The sequence below is a fragment of the Callorhinus ursinus genome, unplaced genomic scaffold (assembly GCF_003265705.2).
Source record: "Callorhinus ursinus isolate GAN/ISIS: 27379988/994484 unplaced genomic scaffold, GSC_fseal_2.0 scaffold1, whole genome shotgun sequence".
NCBI classification, from domain to species: Eukaryota; Metazoa; Chordata; class Mammalia; order Carnivora; family Otariidae; genus Callorhinus; species Callorhinus ursinus.
In genome coordinates, this window is record NW_027397063.1 from 714,065 (window position 1) to 723,736 (window position 9,672).

Sequence of the window (9,672 nt, forward strand, 5' to 3'; positions counted from 1 at the left end):
ACCACCCATGGGCTCCGTCTCCAGACGGGATGGGAGAAGTGGGAGGATGCGACAGGTCTGAGCCACTGGGAGGCTCCATACTCTCAGGGGCTATTCTTCAGCTCCTTTTCCTCTCAGGGGTATTTTTGGAATTTCTTTGGAGATTTCCAACTTGGAGAATTCTGCCACATGCAACTTGATTTGGGGAATTAACTTGCAACTTCTTTTTCAGCCCTAAAAATCCAGCATTCCTCCCTCTGCTCCTAGGCAGCCCTTTCGGGGCAGGACCCTCAGTGATTCATTGCCAGCCCCCTACCTTCTCCCATGGCCCACATGTGATTCAAGGACCCCTATAAGAACTGCAGACAGCTGCATGCTCCCAGTCTTGCCACCAAAGCAGTTGGTCAGTCCAGCTGGATTTCCCAGGGGATGTCAGACGCATGTATGGTCCTCCAAATACAGGGACACAGACTAACACGCTTTGGGCTATTCCTGGTAGAAGGAAGGGCCAGGAGGAAGACACCTCACAGCAGGCCAGGCTCTCACCTCACTCCTCTCCTCACTCTGACCCCTTGTATTTCCTTGTTTAGGTTGAGGCGCTGGAGGACCAGGGAAGCATCGCTTCCTTTGCAGCTCTGTGGGTGGGGGGTCTTCCTCACCCTCTCTTTCTGTCTGATACACAGGCATCACGGTATCTCACAGAAGATTCCGTTCTGGTATTCTCTTCTTACCTGGCAGCATACTGACCATAAATACGACAAGAGAGTGATTTACACATTTTCTCCCTGTCTTTTAAAGAAGGTGTGTCCTGAAAACTGAAGGTCTTTCAAAAGGTTTTTTTTTAATCTTTAAAAATTTTTTTTAAAGATTTTATTTATTTGACAGAGACACAGCGAGAGAGGGAACACAAGCAGGGGGGAGTGGGAGAGGGAGAAGCAGGCTTCCGTCAGAGCAGGGAGCCCGATGTGGGGCTCGATCCCAGGACCCTGGGATCATGATCTGAGCTGAAGGCAGACACTTAACGACTGAGCCACTCAGGCACCCTCAAAAGTTTTTTTTAATAAACTTTATTTTTAGAATAATTTTACAGAAAATTTGCAAGATAGTGGAGTTCCCATAAACCAGTTTCTTGTTACTATATCACATTATTACAGTATATTTGTTACAGTTAACAAACCTATATGGATAGTGTACTTTATTCAGATTTTCTGTTTTTCCCTAATGTTCTTTTTCTGTCCCAGGAACCCATCCAGATACCACATTACATTTAATCATCAATTTAGGCTCTTTTTGGCTGTGAAAAACCTCTCAGATTCTCCTTGTCTTTCATGACCTAGACAGTTCTAAGGTCAGGTCAAGTATTTTGTAGAATGATCCTCTGTTGGAATTTGTCAGATGTTTTTCTCAGGATTACATGCAGTTATGGGTTTGGGGGAGTGTGGCACAATAAAAAACATATTTGGTCTTTGTCCCCAGGGCCTGGCACATAGCTCCCAAACCCTTGGAAGCTCCCGGTAAGGGCAACCACAGCTGAGGTTAAGTGAATGAGGTGGTAACTGTGGGCTCCCTGATGGCTCCGCACGGAGCACGGACGGGGGCTGGGAGCTGGGGAACCAACCAAGCGATGAGAAAGTTGTAACTTTCACTTACTAACTCTGCCTCCACCTATTCGAATGAAATCATAAAAACCGTCAGAGAGAAGGGTTCAGGGCTGGGTGCTGCGACAGTGGGACCGGGCAAAAGGCACAGACGCTCCGGACCTCCCTTGGGTGCTTCTCTTCCATCATCCTGCTCCTCGTGCCGAATACGGGTAAGGAAAGCCCTTTCCTGAGTTCTGGGCGCTCTAGGAATCATCAAACTGGAGGGGTGCAGGTGGGAACCCATCCACGAATTTGTAGTCTGCGTGGCAGCAATGAGGGTGGCGTCTGAAGTGGGGGCAGAGAATCCGAGACCTGGTTGTTTTGGTGTTGGAAAAGACACCCCGTGTTTGGGACCGGGATACACCTTAGTAAAGAGGACGACCAGAGGCCAGCGGAGAGCCCCTCTTTTTGCTGAGCATCTTGAGATAGGATCTATGAGGCAGTTATAAGGGGGTGACAGACTGGAGGACTGCATAAAGGAGGGTTAAAAAAAAAAAAAACAACCAAAGTCAATAGGGGACAACGCGGGGGAAGAAGGCTGGAAGAGAAGCATCCAACGGTTTTGTTTCCCGCGTCTAACGTTAGAGAAGCGCCAGGCGCCGCCACAGCCCCGCCGTTCGCACGCCCTCCCGCGGCCCCAAGTCCCGCGGCGCGCGTCCCTTCCGGAGGCGGCGGGGGGAACGCGGCGGGGCGGGACGGCCGGCCGCCCGCCGCCGGGGGAGGGCGGGGTCGCAGTCCGGGCCGCGGGCCGCCGCGGGGGACGGCGGGAGACCCTCCCGGGCCCGCCGAGGGGGGGAGGGGGCGCTTCCGGAAGGGCCGCGAGGAAACCTCGGGACCCGGCAGCTCCACCGCACTCGCGCTCCTCCCCGCGGGTCCCCCGCCGGCTCCGTCCGCTTGTCAGTGCGCAGGCGCGGCCCGCCGCCCGCAGCCTGGCCAACCACATTCTCGGGTCCCGCCCGCCGCCGGGCGCCGACCCAGACGCACGTGTGTGCCAGGTGCAAGCGGTAGCGGGAACGAGCAGGAGCGGCCCACGCGCGGTCGGAAGGCACGCGTGCATTCTCCGCAGCGTCGGTGCGCCCGAGGCTTTCTAATGACCCAAGTCGAGGGGCAAGGGGGAAAAGATTGGTACGTTTACCGACATTGAAAAACAAAAATCGGTTCGGAGGCAAACAAAAGCCTACCATAAAGAAAGTGAAAGATGGGGAGAATATATTTGCAACGTATATCACAGATACAAGGTTAATATCCCACATAATAAGACTGAGGGAACCAAAGATCACAATTCCAATTTTAAAGAAGGTGAGAGACAGGAATGGATAATCTGCAAAAAAAAAAAAAAAAAAAAAAGTATGAAACTGGTCCTTAAACGAAAAGGTGTTAGGTTCTTAGAGAAAAGCACATTATTCTGAGATACCATTTCTAACTTAATCCAGTTTGCAAAAGTCAAAAGCGAGAGGACACAGGCACTCATACATTGCTGGTGGGAATGCAAGATGGTACAACTCCCGCAGAGGGGAATTTGGCAACCTCCCACAAAAGTTGGTGTGTATTTACCCTTTGACCCAGCAGTTTCACAGCTAGAAACTCTCCCTCAAGAAACACTTGCGCCAACATGAAAGTATATATATGTACAAAGTTACCTATTGCAGCATTACTTGCAATGACAAAATTTTGGAGACAACTTTTGTGCCAATACATAGACAAGGGGTTGAATAAACTGGCACACATACAATGAAATACTATGTGGTTATTAAAGAGAGTGAGGAAGATCTCTATGAGCTGATATGGAGTGATTTCTAGGATATATTGATAAGTGAAAAAAGTTAAATACAAAAAAGTACATATGCTACTTTTTTGTGTAAAATAAGGAGAAATGAAATATTCAAGGATCTTATTTTTGCTAAAAAAGAAAACTCAGGAAGAATTAACTAGAAACTAATAAATTGGTTACTTAGAGTGGATGGATGGGAATGGGGAGAAACTCTAAGACGAATGACATGTATTTAAGCGTACTTTTTTGGGGTAGTTTTGACTTGTAGAAAATGGATGTTTTAATATTCAAAAAGTAAAATTAAATCAACAAAGAAGGGGGAAGAGAAAACTAAAATTGAATACAAACAAACAAATGAACTAAATGCTGTAGTAAATTAACTGCAGGAGAAGTAAACCCAAATTACTTTTGAACACAAATCTTTGTATACTTTCTGTGTGTAAACAAGCAAACAAAACTACAAAGAAATTTTGAACTTCACTTAGTTGGCAGTGGTTTGGGGTAGCAATTCTGAAAATATTGTGTGTGTATTGTAGGATTAAGTAAATTGATGAATATACTATGGTATATTCATTCCCCTTTGGAGTAGGGTGTTACAAACATGGAGGGAGGGGCGGCAAGGGAGAACTCTGTGGATTGGAATCAGAGCTCTGTCAATTGGAATCTACTTCCTAGATCTGCCTGCTGAAAAAGCCTGGGCAATAGGGCCACTCCAAGAGCCATGAGCATTCCTTGTGTCCATATCTTAGTTTCTAGACACCATTGTCCAGAGCTCCTTGGAGCAATGGCTCACTCCGGGAGAGGCAGGGCAAGTGAAAGACACTCAGGAACAGCTTGTGTCAGCTGCAAGCAAGGAGGTACAGAAAGAATGATGGAGACAGGTCAGGAAGGACACAGGGGCCAGCTTGATAGGGCTTCCAATGGCCAAATTTAGAGCCATTTGAAATGAAAATGAATAATGACAGTAGTGAATTATGACATTGGAGGAAAGGATCCATGAGTCCAGAATGATACTAAAAAACAATCTTGCAAACAAATAAATAGAGGAATGGCTCTTTTTTACAGTACAGTACCAACTAATAAATGCTAAAGGGACAGCAGAGTTAGAAAAGTAACTGTCTTGCAACTATTATAGCAATAACTGACTCAGGCGGGAATCATTGATAGATGCTAAAATCCCTTGTTGGGGGTTTCACACAGTCACACTCCACAGGAACCTTTATAGTGGGAAAATCTGGTAGACACCACCTTAACCATGTGATCAAAGTCAGCATCTTCAATAAGGGTGACCTGACATCATGTGCCAAAAAGGCATCCCCTGAACTGGATCATGAGGAAACAGACAAACTCTTATTGAGGGATAATAATATGGGTCTCTCAAACAATGTCAAGGCCACAAAAGACAAAGACTAAGGAACTGTCCGGATTAAAGGGGAATAAAGAGATATGACAACTACATGAAATGTGTGACTTTGGCAAAGATAATATTGCCATAAAGGGTGTTATTGGGACAACTGGCAAAATGTGAGCATGGACTGAAAACGAGATACTGGCATTGGATCAGTGTTCGAATTTGAACATGGCAACGTGGTTACGTAAGAGAACCTTCTTGTTCTTAGGAAATTTACCCTGAAATACTTAGGACTAAAGAGTCATGATTTCTGCAACTTAATCTCAAATGATTTGGGGGAAGAAGAAAAGTCTTTTTTTTTTTTAAGATTTTATTTATTCATTTGAGACACAGAGATACAGAGAAAGAAAGCATGAGCAGGGAGAGAGGCAGAGGGAGAAGCAGGCTCCTCGCTGAGCCAAGAGCCCGATGTGGGGCTTGATCCCATGACCCCGGGATCATGACCTGAGCCGAAGGCAGACGCTTAACCATCTGAGCCACCCAGGCGCCCCAAGATTTTATTTATTTGAGAGAGAGAATGAGAGAGAAAGAGCATGGTGGGGGAGGGTCAGAGGGAGAAGCAGACTCTCCGCTGAGTGGGGAGTCCGATGTGGGACTCGATCCTGGGACTCCAGGATCACCACCTGAGCCGAAGGCAGTTGCTTAACCAACTGAGCCACCCAGGCACCCAGGGGAAGGAGAAAAATCTGTGCAACACCTTGTACCACTTAGTGGATACACCCCAATTTGCATAATATGTTCCCTACTGTGGAACATTTAAAATTTTCCAATTAAGGGGCACCTGGCTGGTGTAGTCTGTAGAGCATCCAAGCCCCATGTTGGGTGTAGAGATTACTTTAAAATAATAATTTAAAAAAATAAAATAATAATTCAAAAAATAATAATCTTTAAAATATTAAAAAAGAATTTAATAATAATTTAAAAATAATTATTTAAATAACTTTAAATAATAATTATAATAATAAATATAAAATAAATATAATTAAAAAATAAAAAATATTTTGCCAATTAAAGAAAATCACTCATAAACCATGTGGCTATCAGAATCTTTATGAATCTAATTTCTTCTTTTGTTAGCAGTTTTAGAATGAATGCCCGCAACTGTGAATCCCAAATCAAAGAGTGTAAATGTTTTTTGGCCTTTAAGAAGAGTAGTAGCTTGAGATGCCAAGAGTGGCTGATTTAAATAGAAGGTTATAGGTACCAGGGGAGGTGACAGCATAGAGCTACAAATAGCAGGAGATTCTGAAAGCAGCTCCTGGGGCTGTTGTGCACAGGACTCTTGCGTCACTAGGAAACCACCCCCACACCAAGCTCACAGCAGACTTTTTAGGCTAGTAACATCCCTGCCATTGCCCTGAGAACCATGGGTCTACTCCGAGCCACCATGGCCTACACGTAGATTTTGGACAATAAGGGTTTGTGATCAGCTGACTCATTGCCTCTAGAGGATTCTCTTAAGAACCACAATGTGAAGTTTTGTGTTTGGGAACCTCACAATTCTCCAAGGCAGTTGTAAAAATCAGTATCAACTGCAAATTGAAAAGAACAGGTATTTGGCCTAAAAGATATTCAGTTGAGAACAAATAAAAACCACTGGTAATGGGAGGTATATTGGTATAACTACTTTGGAAAACAGTTTAGCATTACCTTTTAAAAACGAATGTTAATTAGCTCAGCCCAGTAATCCCTCTCCTGGGTCCACAACCCAGAGAAATGTTTGCCCACTGGCTCCGGGGATAAGTAAGGGGCTATTCAGAGCCGGACTATCTGTCACAGCAAACAAACTGGAAATAACTCAGTGTCAATCAGCTGGACAAGGGCTAAACAAATGATGTTGTAGTCATACAATAGAATATTATATAGCAGTGAAAATGAATATAAAGTGCAGCTATGCAAAATTATATGTGTGAATCTTAGAAACATGGCATGGAAAAGTGCAAGGCTCAGAAGTGTACTTATTGAATAATATTTTTATACAGCTAAAACAAAACAATGTACCGTGTAGGGATATACTCATTTGTATTTAAGATGTATTTTTTAAAGCAAGGGAGTGATAAATGGAATATCAAGGATGAGTCAGGGGTATGGGATGGGAAAGATAAGAAGTAGAGGTCTTGGCAATATTCTAGTTTTTGTTTTTTTAAACATGCACTGTAAGTGTCCTTCATAGGTGAAGAAATGCAAATGACCGGTAAAACATTGGAAAAAAAAAGTTTTTCCAGTAATTCAAAAAGGAAAGAAAAACTACTCTTTTAAGAGAAATAGCCATTTTTCATTAATCAAAGTAGTAAAGATTTATTTTTATCTATTTTTTAAAGATTTTATTTATTTATTTGACAGAGCTAGAGAGCACAGCAGAGGGAGGGGCAGAGGGAGAGGGAGAAGCAGACTCCCTGTTGAACAGGGAGCCTGACGCGGGGGCTCCATCCCAGGACCCCGAGATCATGACCTGAGCCGAAGGCGGATGCTTAACGATCTGAGCCACGCAGGCGCCCCAAGATTTATTTTTTCTAGAGTGGGGGAGGGGCAGAGAGAGAGGGAGAGAGTGAATCTTAAGCAGGCTCCACTCCCAATGCAGAGCCCAACTCGGGGCTCAGTCTCATGACCCTGAGATCATGACCTGAGTCAAGATCAAGAGTTGGACGCTTAACCAACTGAGCTACTCAGGTGCCCCTAAAAGTAGTAAAGATTTTTTATTTTTTTAATTTTTGTTTCTATTTATTCATTTTAAAGATTTTTATTTATTTGACAGAGAGAGACACAGCGAGAGAGGGAACACAAACAGGGGGAGTGGGGGAAGGAGAAGCAGGCTGCCCGCCGAGTAGGGAGCATGATGCGGGGCTCGGTCCCAGGACCCCGGGATCACGACCCGAACCGAAGGCAGCCGCTTAACCGACTGAGCCACCCAGGCGCCCCAATAAAGATTTTTTTAAAAGGCTGTCCTCTATTAGGAGATAAAATGATACAAAATTCAAGAAGTTTGGCCTTACATTCCCATAGTCTTAGGCTTATATCATTTGACCCAGTAATTTCACTTATAGGAACATAGGAATATATCCCAAACAATTACCAGAAAGGTGGCTAAAAAGTTTTTGTACAGGACTGTTCTCCTCAGCCCTGTGTGAGCAATCACTTGGGGGAGAAAACAGCCCAACAACAGAAGAGTGAACAAATCATGGAACACTCAAATGTGGAATATTTTGCAGCTGTCAGCAATTGTGGTTCTTGAAGACATTTACTCTGGTCACCTGAATTCTGCTCACTCTGGTCACTCTGAATTCTGCTGTTTACTAGAAACCTCAGCAGTGACGGCCGATCTCAACTTGAGGATTTCTCTGACCTGGAGGCCATCCATAGCCACCTAACTGGAGGCCAGACTCCGTTCCTTTTCCCAGATGCTTAGTCTTTGCATTTATCTCCTTGGTTTTTTTTGGGGGTGGGGTGGGGTGTGGCAGTATTCCTAATGGACACCATGGGGCCTTCTATAGAGGTCCTACCACAGAATAATGAATTCCCTATTCCCCAAAACACAGTTGGGGAAGGCTCAAGTTCGTGCTTGAAACTGCTATGCTGACAGGGAAGGCTTCAGGGATTAGATGGCAAAATTCGGACCATCCATCCTTGAGGCATCAATGGAAATCTACTAAGTGCCCCTAGCAAAGGAACAGTAAATCCAGGTCTCAGTTACTCTTGTGATGAAAGAAGCAGTTAGCACCTAGCACCAGAACAAGAAATCCACTGAACAAGAAATTAAAAAAAAAATTTTTTTTAAAAGATTTTTATTTATTTGAGATAAAGACAGATGGTGAGGGAGAGGGGGTAAAGGGAGAAGCAGGCTCCCCACTGAGCAGGGAGCCCCATGCAGGGGCTCCATCCCAGGACCCTGGGATCATGACCTGAGCCGAAGGCAGACGCTTAACCCACCGAGCCACCCAGGTGCCCCTGAATAAGCAATTTAAACCCATAATCTGCACCTCCTTCACCCAAACATCCTAGCAAGAGGGGCCGGATTGGGCGACTTTTCTTTCTCATTTAGCAAAAACTTCAGCCACCTTGGTTTCACTCTGTGCCAGGAAAAAAGACAGATCTCGTCCTTGCCCCTGGAGAGTTTCCAGCCTCAAAGAGAAGGCAGACTCAGGGTTCAATTACAAGGTGGGTGAGTGTTGTTGCTGGAGTGTGTGGGGGGAGGGGGAGGAGGGGGCTCACCTAGCCTAGGCGTGGAGCGTGGAGCGAGACCTCCCCGGGGAGGTGACATTTTGACGTTTAAGGCAAAACCTAAGGACAGGTAGGAGAACGCGGGGGCAGGCCAGGCCGTGCTCTGGGCGGCCAAGGGGAGGAGAGCCGGGAGAAGGGTGCCCAGGTTGAGCCAGAAGTCCCTGCCAGTGTGGCCAGCGGTGGCTACAGCAGTCAGGACTTGGGGTTGTGCAGCGGCAGTGGGGCCCCACCGAGGGGTTTCCCTACTTGGCCTTTCCCACTGTCCGTTCCCGACGCCCCCGCTGCCACCTGCTCTGTCCTGGGCACACCTTCCGGTGCATTTCGGCAGCGGTTGGCCACCCCGTGGGCCGCGGCGCGGAGCCCGGCTGGGGGGGCCCCGGGCTCCGGTAGCAGGTACGTGTGGCGCGGATGGCGGGGCTCGGTCCGACCCGGTAAAGTGCCCGGGCCCGGCTCCACGGGGCCCTGGGCGCACGCTCCTCCGTGGGTTCTCCAAGAAACGGCCGGTTTCTTCGGCTGGGTTTCCTGCCTTTGATCCTGCTGTTATTCCCCTAGGGGGAGTTATTTATAGAAGGGAATAGTTCGATCACCTCCTGCTCGTCTGGTTTTGCTTTTCTTATTCAAGTTGCCGGGGGGGGGGGGGGGGGGGGGGGGGG

General features: G+C 46.4%; 1 protein-coding gene across 3 annotated transcripts in view; it reads left to right on the plus strand.

Moving 5' to 3' along the window:
- The first annotated feature begins 8,938 nt into the window (after positions 1 to 8,938).
- Positions 8,939 to 9,672, plus strand: part of HLCS (holocarboxylase synthetase) — a 229,498-nt gene continuing 228,764 nt past the window's right edge. For 2 of the 3 annotated variants that reach the window (XM_073890584.1, XM_025871546.2), the window contains exon 1: positions 8,994 to 9,412. The gene's annotated coding sequence lies outside the window, so the exon portion shown is untranslated. Of the gene's footprint in view, positions 8,957 to 8,993; positions 9,413 to 9,672 lie in introns of those variants that run through there. The other variant, XM_073890607.1, reaches the window with a different exon arrangement.